This window comes from Eumetopias jubatus, unplaced genomic scaffold (genome assembly GCF_037043125.1).
Source record: "Eumetopias jubatus isolate StellerSeaLion01/CBP00866 unplaced genomic scaffold, mEumJub1_p1.0 scaffold_5, whole genome shotgun sequence".
NCBI classification, from domain to species: Eukaryota; Metazoa; Chordata; class Mammalia; order Carnivora; family Otariidae; genus Eumetopias; species Eumetopias jubatus.
In genome coordinates this window covers 108,094,797-108,104,986 of record NW_028274811.1, presented here as the reverse complement: position 1 = coordinate 108,104,986, position 10,190 = coordinate 108,094,797, and the positions used below count along the sequence as shown (strand labels likewise).

The window sequence follows — 10,190 nt, the reverse complement described above, 5'->3', positions numbered from 1 at the left end:
AATATCCAGTAGTGCAATTGCTGGGTCGTAAGGTAGCTCTATTTTCAACTGTTTGAGGAACCTCCATACTGTTTTCCAGAGTGGTTGCACCAGCTTGCATTCCCACCAACAGTGTAGGAGGGTTCCCCTTTCTCCGCATCCCCGCCAACATCTGTCGTTTCCTGACTTGTTAATTTTAGCCATTCTGACTGGTGTGAGGTGGTATCTCATTGAAGTTTTGATTTGGATTTCCCTGATGCCGAGCAATGTTGAGCACTTTTTCATGTGTCTGTTGGCCATTTGGATGTCTTCTTTAGAAAAATGTCTGTTCACATCTTCTGCCCATTTCTTCATTGGATCATTTGTTCTTTGGGTGTTGAGCTTCATAAGTTCTTTATAGATTTTGGATACTAGCCCTTTATCTGATATGTCATTTGCAAATATCTTCTCCCATTCTGTAGATTGTCTTTTGGTTTTGTTGACTGTTTCTTTTGCGTGTGAAAGATTTTATCTTGATGAAGTCCCAATAGTTCATTTTTGCCCTTGCTTCCCTTGCCTGTGGCGATGTTTCTAGGAAGAAGTTGCTGTGGCTGAGGTCGAAGAGGTTGCTGCCTGTGTTCTCCTTTTGGATTTTGATGGACTCCTGTCTCACATTGAGGTCTTTCAACCATTTGGAGTCTATTTTTGTGTGTGGTGTAAGGAAATGGTCCAGTTTCATTCTTCTGCATGTGGCTGTCCAATTTTCCCAACACCATTTGTTGAAGAGACTGTCTTTTCCACTGGACATTCTTTCCTGCTTTGTTGAAGATTAGTTGACCATAGAGTTGAGGGTCTGTTTCTGGGCTTTCTATTCTGTTCCATTGATCTATGTGTCTGTTTTTGTGCCAGTACCATACTGTCTTGATAATGACAGCTTTCTAATAGAGCTTGAAGTCCAGAATTGTGATGACACCAGCTTTGCGTTTCTTTTTCAACATTCCTCTGGCTCTTCGGGATCTTTTCTAGTTCCATACAAATTTTAGGATTATTTGTTCCATTTCTTTGAAAAAAGTTGATGGTATTTTGATAAGGATTGCAATGAATGTGTAGATTGCTCTAGGTAGCATAGACATTTTAACAATGTTTATTCTTCCAATCCATGAGCATGGAATGTTTTCTCATCTTTTTGTGTCTTCTTCAATTTCTTCCATGAGTGTTCTGTAGTTCCTAGAGTATAGATCCTTTACCTCTTTGGTTAGGTTTATTCCAAGGTATCTTATGGTTTTTGGTGCTATTGTAAATGGAATCATTTCTCTAATTTCTCTTTCTACAGTTGCATTGTTAGTGTATAAGAAAGCAACGGATTTCTGTGCATTGATTTTGTATCCTGCCACATTACTGAATTGCTGTATGAGTTCTAGTAATTTTGGGGTGGAGTCTTTTGGGTTTTCCACATAAGGTATCATATCATCTGCAAAGAGAGAGAGTTTGACTTCTTCTTTGCCAATTCGAATACCTTTTATTTCTTTTTGTGGTCTGATTGCTGTTGCTAGGACTTCTAGTACTATGTGAACAATAGTGGTAAGAGTGTTCATCCTTGACGTGTTCCTGATCTTAAGGGAAATGCTCTCAGCTTTTCCCCATTGAGGATGATATTTGCTGTGGGTTTTTCATAGATGGATTTTATGTACTTGAGGAATGTTCCCTCTATCACTATACTTGAAGAGTTTTAATCAGGAAAGGATGCTATATTTTGTCAAATGCTTTTTCTGCATCAATTGAGAGGACCCTATGGTTCTTCTCTCTCCTCTTATTAATGTGTTCTATCACATTGATTGATTTGCTAATGTTAAACCACCCTTGGGCGCCTGGGTGGCTCAGATGGTTAAGCATCTGCCTTCGGCTCAGGTCATGATCCCAGGGTCCTGGGATCGAGTCCCACATCGGGCTCCCTGCTCCTTGGGAGCCTACTTCTCCCTCCACTTCTCTTTCTCTCTCTCTCTCTCCTCTCTCCCTCTGTCTCTCATGAATAAATAAATAAAATCTTTAAAAAAGAATATTATTGAACCACCCTTGCATCCTAGGGATAAATCCCACTTGGTCATGGTGGATGATCCTTTTAATATATTGTTGGATCCTATTAGCTAGGATTTTGTTGAGGATTTTGGAATCCATAATTATCAGGGATTTTGGTCTGAAATTCTCCTTTTTGATGGGGTCTTTGCCTGGTTTGGGGACTAAGGTAATGCTGGCCTCATAGAATGAGTCTGGAAGCTTTCCTTCTGTTTCTATTTTTTGAAACAGCTTCAGGAGAATAGGTATTATTTCTTCTTTGAATGTTTGGTAGAATTCCCCAGGGAATCCATCAGGCCCCAGACTCTTGTTTTTTGGGAGGTTTTTGATCACTGCTTCAATCTCGTTACTGGTTACTGGCCTATTCAGGTTGTCAATTTCTTCCTTTTTCAGTTTTGGCAGTTTATAGGTTTCCAGGAAGGCCTCCATTTCATCCAGATTGCTCAGTTTATTGGCATATATTTGTTGATAATAATTTCTAATAATTGTTTCTATTTCCTTGGTGTTAGTTGTTATCTCTCCCCTTTCATTCATAATTTTATTAATTTGGGTCCTTTCTCTTTTCTTTTGGATAAGTCTGGCCAGTGGTTTATCGATCTTATTAATTCTTTCAAAGAACCAGCTTCTAGTTTCATTGATCTGATCTACTGTGTTTCTGGTTCCTAATTCATTGATCTCTGCTCTAATCTTAATTATTTCTCTTCTAATGCATGGCTTAGGCATCATTTGTTGCTTTTTCTTTAGTTCTTTAAGGTGTAAAGTTAGTTGGTGAATTCGGTATTTTTCTATTTTTTTGAGTGAGGCTTGTATGACTATGTGTTTCCCCCTTAGGACTGCCTTTGCAGTATCCTGTAGATTTTGGACTGATGTGTTTTCGTTCTCACTGGTTTCCATGAATTGTTTAAGTTCTTCTTTGATTTCCTGGTTGACCCAAACATTCTTGAGCAGAGTGGTCTTTAACTTCCAAGTGTTTGAATTTCTACCAAATTTTTTCTTGTGATTGAGTTCCAGTATTAAAGCATATGGTCTGAGAAGATCCAGGGAATTATCTCAATCTTTTAGTATCAGTTGAGACCTGATTTGTGACCCAGTATGTGGTCTATTCTGGAGAAATTTCCTGTGCACTCAAGAAGAATGAATATTCTGTTGTTTTAGGGTAGAATGTTCTGTATATATCTATGAGGTCCATCTGGTCCACTGTGTCATTCAAAGCTCTTGTTTCTTTGTTGATTTTCTGTTTGATGATCTGTCAATTGCTGAGAGTGGAGTATTGAGGTCTCCTACAATTAAGGTATTGTTATCAATATGACTATTTTGGTTGACAGTTGGCATATGTATTTGCTGCTCCCACGTTGGGGGCAGCCAACTACATAATATTTACAATTATTAGATCTTCTTGTTGGATAGACCCTTTAAAAATGATATAGAGTCCTTTTGTGTCTCTAACTACAGTCTTTAGTTTAAAATCTAATTTGTCTGATATAATAATTGCTACCCCTGACTGGGAAATTTAAATTGCACCAACCAGCTGCACAAGCCACACCGTCTTTGGGGTGATCCGTGGTGGATGTTTTGAGGGCAGCTGACCCACAGGCTGCGAGCCCTGGACCACCTCCTGTGGAAGCCTGAGCTGGCCATGTAGCTTTCTCCCCTTGTCTCATAACCATGTCCACCAACGAGAATGCTAATTCATCAGCTGCCCGCCTTAACAGATTCAAGAACAAGGGGAAAGACAGTACAGAAATGAGGCGGCACCGAATAGAAGTTAATGTGGAGCTGAAGAAAGCTAAGAAGGATGACCAGATGCTGAAAAGGAGACATGTAAGCTCTTTTCCTGATGATGCTACCTCTCCACTACAGGAAAACCGCAACAACCAGGGCATTGTAAATTGGTCTGTTGATGACATTGTCAAAGGCTTAAATAGCAACAATTTGGAAAGCCAGCTCCAGGCTACTCAAGCTGCTAGGAAACTGCTTTCTAGGGAAAAACAGCCCCCCATAGACAACATAATCTGGGCTGGTTTGATTCCAAAATTTGTGTCCTTCTTAGGCAGAACTGATTGTAGTCCCATTCAGTTTGAATCTGCTTGGGCTCTCACTAACATTGCTTCTGGGATGTCAGAACAGACCAAGGCTGTGGTAGATGGAGGTGCTATCCCAGCATTCATTTCTCTGTTGGCATCTCCCCATGCCCACATCAGTGAGCAAGCTGTATGGGCTCTAGGAAACATTGCAGGTGATGGTTCAGTTTTTTGAGACTTGGTTATCAAGTATGGTGCAGTTGCACTATTGGCTCTCCTTGCAGTTCCTGACATGTCATCTTTAGCATGTGGTTACTTACATAACCTTACTTGGACACTTTCAAACCTTTGTCACAACAAGAATCCCGCACCCCCATTAGATACTTTTGAGCAGATTCTTCCTACCTTAGTTCGTCTCCTGCATCATGATGATCCAGAAGTATTGGCACATACCTGCTGGGCCATTTCCTACCTTACTGATGGTCCAAATGAACGGATTGAATGGTGGTGAAAACAGGAGTTGTGCCCCAGATTGGAAGCTTCTAGGAGCTACTGAATTGCCCATTGTGACTCCTGCACTAAGAGCCATAGGAAATATTGCCACTGGGACAGATGAACAGACTCAGGTTGTAATAGATGCAGGAGCACTTGCTGTTTTTCCCAGCCTCCTAATGAACCCCTAAACTAATAGAACAATGTCAAGCATCACACCTGGTCGCCAAGACCAGATACAGCAAGTTGTGAATCATGGATTAGTCCCATTCCTCATTGGTGTTCTCTCTAAGGCAGACTTTAAGACACAAAAGGAAGCTGTCTGGGCTGTGACCAACTATACAAGTGGTGGGACAGTTGAACAGATTGTATACCTCGTTCATTGTGGCATAATAGAACCATTGATGAACCTCTTAACTGCAAAAGATACCAAAATTATTCTGGTTATTCTGGATGCCATTTCAAACATGTTTCAGGCTGCTGAGAAACTAGGTGAAACTGAGGAACTTAGTATAATGATTGAAGAATGTGGGCATTTGGACAAAATTGAAGCTCTACAAAACCATGAAAATGAGTCTGTGTACAAAACTTCATTAAAATTGATTGAGAAGTATTTCCCTGTAGAGGAAGAGGAAGATCAGAATGTTGTGCCATAAACTACCTCTGAAGGCTATACATTCCAAGTTCAGGATGGCACTCCTGGGACTTTTAACTTTTAGATTGTATAGCTGAGGAAGAAAGTTGTTTGTTGTGTACTCTGTTTGGTAGAAGTTTGTCTTACTGTTTCTCTACTAAGAATTCTTTTTAAATGTGTTTTGTTATTGTAGCACTTTTTACAATGAAACTCTACTTGACCAGTTCCAAACTGTACAACCAGTATGAAGCTCCTCCTCTCAGTGGGTTTCTTATTTCTATGTGGAATCTCCTCTCTTGCAGGGTCCTGTAAATAAAGATTAAATTCCACTCTTTTCTTTACTTCAAAAAAAAAAAATTGCTACCCCAGGTTTCTTTTGAGGTCAGCTGGCATGGAAGATGGATTTCCATGCCTTCACTTTCAGTCTGGATGTATCTTTAGGTTCAAAATGAGTCTCTTGTAGACAGCATATAGATGGGTCCTGTCTTTTTATCCAATCTGCAACCCTGTGCGTTTTATGGGAGCATTTAGGCCATTCATGTTGAGAGTGATTATTGAAAGATATGAATTTATTGTCATCATGTTGCCTGTGAAGACCTTGTTTTTATAGATGGTCCTGTAAATTTCTTTTCTATATCACTCTTGGGGTCTTTCTCCTTTTATAGAACCCCCCTTAATATTTCTTGCAGGGCCAGCTTAGTGGTCACATATTCTTTCAGTTTCTGCTGGTCTTGGAAGCTCTGCATCTCTCCATCCATTCTAAATGACAGCCTTGCTGGATAAAGTATTCTTGGCTCCATGTTCTTCTTGTTTAGTACCCTGAATATGTCTTGCCAGGCCTTTCTGTCTTGCCAGGTCTTTGTGGATAGGTCTGACGTTATTCTGATGTTCCTCCCTCTGTACATAAGGAATCTCTTCCCCCTAACTACCCTTAAGATGGTTTCCTTGGTTCTAAGATTTGTAAGTTTTACTATTATATGTCAGTGTGTTAGCCTGTTTTCCTTGATCTTGGGAGGGGTCCTCTCTGCCTCTAGGACACAAATGTCTGTTTCATTCCCCAGATTAGGGAAGTTCTCAGCTATGATTTGCTCAAATATGTCTTCTAGTCCTCTCTCTCTCTCCACCCCCTCAGGGAGTCCAATAATTCTGACATTGGAACGTTTCATGGTGTCGCTTATTTCTCTGATTCTATTTTCATGGATTCTGAGTTGTTTTTCCCTGGCCTCCTCTTTTCCCTTTTTATCTATTAAATGGTCTTCCAGGTCACTAATTTGTTCTTCTGCCTCACTTACCCTAGCTGTTAGATTATCTAGATTAGATTGGATCTCATTGATAACATTTTTAAGTTCTGCCAATTCAGCTTTCATTTCTGCCCTTAGAGACTCTATGTTGCCATTAATTGATTTCTCCATTCTAGCTATTGTCTTCACAATTGCTAGCCTGAATTCCATCTCCAACATCTTGGTTATATCTGAATCCATTTGTAAATCTGTGACATAATTCATAATCTCTGAGTCTTTCCTATTTTGGGGGTTCCTCCTCCTAGTCATTCTGTTGAGGGGTGGTTGAGGGAATGTATAGAGTCCAATTTATTGACCAGAACCCAAGCAAGATGCACCTGTTTTCTAGGGACCTTAGGGTTGTTGGCCTTTTGTTTTCCCAGACTGTCTTCTGGGGGAGGGGCCTGCTGCACCATTACTCAGGCAACCCTGTTTGGGCAGAGTTGCCCCGCTCCCTGTGGGGGGATGGGCTCAGTGAAAACCATTTTTGGGGGCTTTTGTTCTCTGATGGCTTTCCCTGGTGGCTTTCTGTGTCTCTTCTGAGAGTCAGAGCAGAGGAGACCATTTCCTACCCTCTGCCTCAGCAGAGAGATCGCAGTCTGTTCTTCAGTGAGCTCTCCAGGCCACAGTCTCTTCATTTCTGTCTATGCTGCTATAAACTTCAGTGTCCTGGGTTGCGTGCCCCTCAGCAGCGCTCCCAGTCCTCGCCTCCAGGTCCGGGCACATCTCTGCCCTTTGTGCTTCTAAAACCACAAGCCACCCCCAGTTCTTATGCCTGGCCCACATTTTGGTCCAGGGGGCTGCCCTAAAGTCCTTTCCCTGCCACCCCTGGTCTGCAAGTCTGTGCCCTGTCCCCAGTGCTGGAGGGTATTGCTCACCAGTGGTGTAGGACCCCAGGGCCAGGCTCCCTTCTGCTGCCATTTATCCTCTGATATCTGCCCATGGAATCACGGCTCCCTGCTTCGTACCTCGAAACCAACCGCCTGCGATATTCTGTTTGTAGAGATGCAGATCTATCTTCTTATATCTCAGGCTGATTTTGTGGGTGCTCAGAGTGGTCTGGTAGATATCCAGCTCAATTCTGGAGACCAGTTGGAATAGGGTCCCCTACTCTTCCACCATCTTTACCCCCTCTCCTATTTATTTATTTAAGAGAGAGAGCGAGAGAGACCGCAGGAGCGCATGCGTGAGCCGAAGGAAGTGGGGAGGGGGACGGACAGGGAGGGGGAAAGAATCTCAAGCAGACTCCCTGCTGAAGGTGAGCCCCATGCAGGGCTGTATCTCATGACCCTGAGATCATGACCTGAGCTGAAATCAAGAGTCGGATGCTTAACCTACTGAGCCAGCCAGGTGTCCCAAGAATTTTTTTTTTTGAAAAGATAAACACAATTGACAAATTTTTAGCTAGACTCACCAAGAAAAACAGAGGGAGGACTTGAGCAAATAAAATTATAAATGAAAGATGAGACATTGCAACTGATATCACAGAAATACAAGGGATCACGAAACTACCATGAATGGTTAAATACGAACAAATTGGATAACAGAAGAAATGGATAAATTTCTAGAAACTTACAAGCTACCAAGACTGAATCATGAAGACACAGAAAATCTAAACAGACCAATAATAGGTAAGGAGATTGAATTAGTAATCAAAAGCTTCCCAAGAAAAGCTCAAGATTTCAAGATGGGCCAAATTTGGATTATTTACAGTCTTTCTCTTTAATGTCCAATCTTTTACTTCAAGGGGTAAGGATGGTATTTAACAGATACTTTGGTGATACAATCAGAAGTTGATACTCAAAGAGATAAAAATGACACTTTTACTTCTTTTTCTTCTAATACTTGAGCTGCAATTAATAACTGAATCTAGATGATTAGTGGGTCAGCACTAAAGTATTTTAGAGCGAACCCAATGATGGCTATTAACAAATTGAATGGAAAAGTTAGTGATTCAGTCAATTGAAGGAATGATTAATATTTTAGGGTGAACAGGAAAGAAGTGCTCATGAAAAATACTAAAATGCAGTACCTGATCTTTACTGAGGCTAAAAATATGTCTTTGAAACTGTGCCCTGTACGTACTGACACTAACTTGGCAGTCTTCTGTAATGCGGTGTGCTCATGTCCTCTCTACACCCTCACTTTGGCTGCTTTGGAATGATCTTTGCAGAACCTACGCTACAGTATAGGAAACCAAATTATTTGTGGACCTGTGGCATTCCCAGGCCTTTGTGAAACAACAGCTATGGTAATAAAAGTTGCTTAAAGCCTTGTAAATTTTCATCCTAATCATGTATTCTATCACATTGTTACTTCTTAGACCCTATGTGAAAATTATAAATACAAAAGGATATGAAAAAATAAGGTAGCCCTTCATTGCTTCTGGTTGTGGAAATAAATGAGAACACTTAAGAAAAATTCTTAGGACCCCAGCTCTGATTCTTTCAAAAGGCAAGTCTTGGATTTCAGATGTGTAGACTTCTACTTTGTGCCTAGGATTGGGCTGAATGCTGCTCAAGCAATAATTCAAATATGAGGTGAAGTGGCAACAGACAGGGGGCTCAGTCATGGCAGAGGAAAGGGAGAAGAAGCAATGAATTGAGAGAATGAAGGAAGAAGTGACAGAATTTGATGTTCTTTTTTTATTGGTGTCATTTACTAGAGTTCTATAATTTTACTTTTTTAAAAAATATTTTATTTATTTGAGAGAGAGAGAGAGAGAGAACCAGTCGAGGGAGGGCCAGAGAGAGAGAGAGAAACTGACTCCCCTCAGAGCCAGGAGCCCAACTCATGGCTTGATCCCAGGACCCCGGGATCATGACCCGAGCCAAAGGCAGACGCTTAACTGGCTGAGCCCCCAGGGGTCCCTGTAATTTTACTTTTTAGTAGTTGATGTGGGTGTTATCAACAGTATAGTTTTAAATGGGATTAACTGAAGTTGTTAGCTTGCAACCATGGGCTGGTAAGTCAATTATTAAAGAATTGGAAACACAGTATTTTCCCGAAGAACTGACACTGATATAGAAGACTATCTAACAACACATCAGCAAATTCAGGGCAATAGGCTGTTTTTGCGGCTTGATGTTACTAGTGACATGGTGGACAAAGTAGAGAAAGAGTTCCCAGTACCCAGAGTCAGAGGCATACGAGATGTTAGTATTCGAAGGCTCTGTGAAAACATCTTCTAGACCAGAGGATAGCAAACTTTTTCTTTAAAAGACCAGAGAGTAAATATTTTAAGGTTTTCGGGCCATATTGTTTTAGTGGCAGCTCTGCAGCTCTGTCCTCGTTGTGGGAAAACGGTTATACACAATTTGTAAACGAATGGGCATGGCTATGTTCTAATAAAACCTCATTTACAAAAATAGTACTTGCATTTAGCCCACGGGCTGTAGTGTGCTGATCTTTGCTGTACATAAATTTCTTCATTTTGCAAGTGGGAAAACTGAGTCAAATGAGTATATTTGAAGTACTTAGCATGGCGGCTCTCCCAGTTTCTTTTCCAGAAATGGCAGCTATAAAAGTGTTACCAAAAATGATATCAATAGTAACATGCCTTTTCTTTATGTTAAATCCAAATACTTATTGTGCTCCAAAAATTTTTCTTTTAATTTGGAGGAACTTTTCTCTGCTAGGAGGGATTTGGAAACTTTCGCCTTAAAAAAAAATACAAACTGTTATATGCTAAGTATAATACCACTATTCAAAATGTAGTTATGTCCTTCAGCT

General features: G+C 40.8%; 1 pseudogene; it reads left to right on the top strand.

The window, feature by feature from the left end:
* The first annotated feature begins 3,696 nt into the window (after window positions 1-3,696).
* LOC114211983 (importin subunit alpha-1 pseudogene) lies at window positions 3,697-5,263 on the top strand (annotated as a pseudogene).
* The last annotated feature ends 4,927 nt before the right edge of the window (window positions 5,264-10,190 follow it).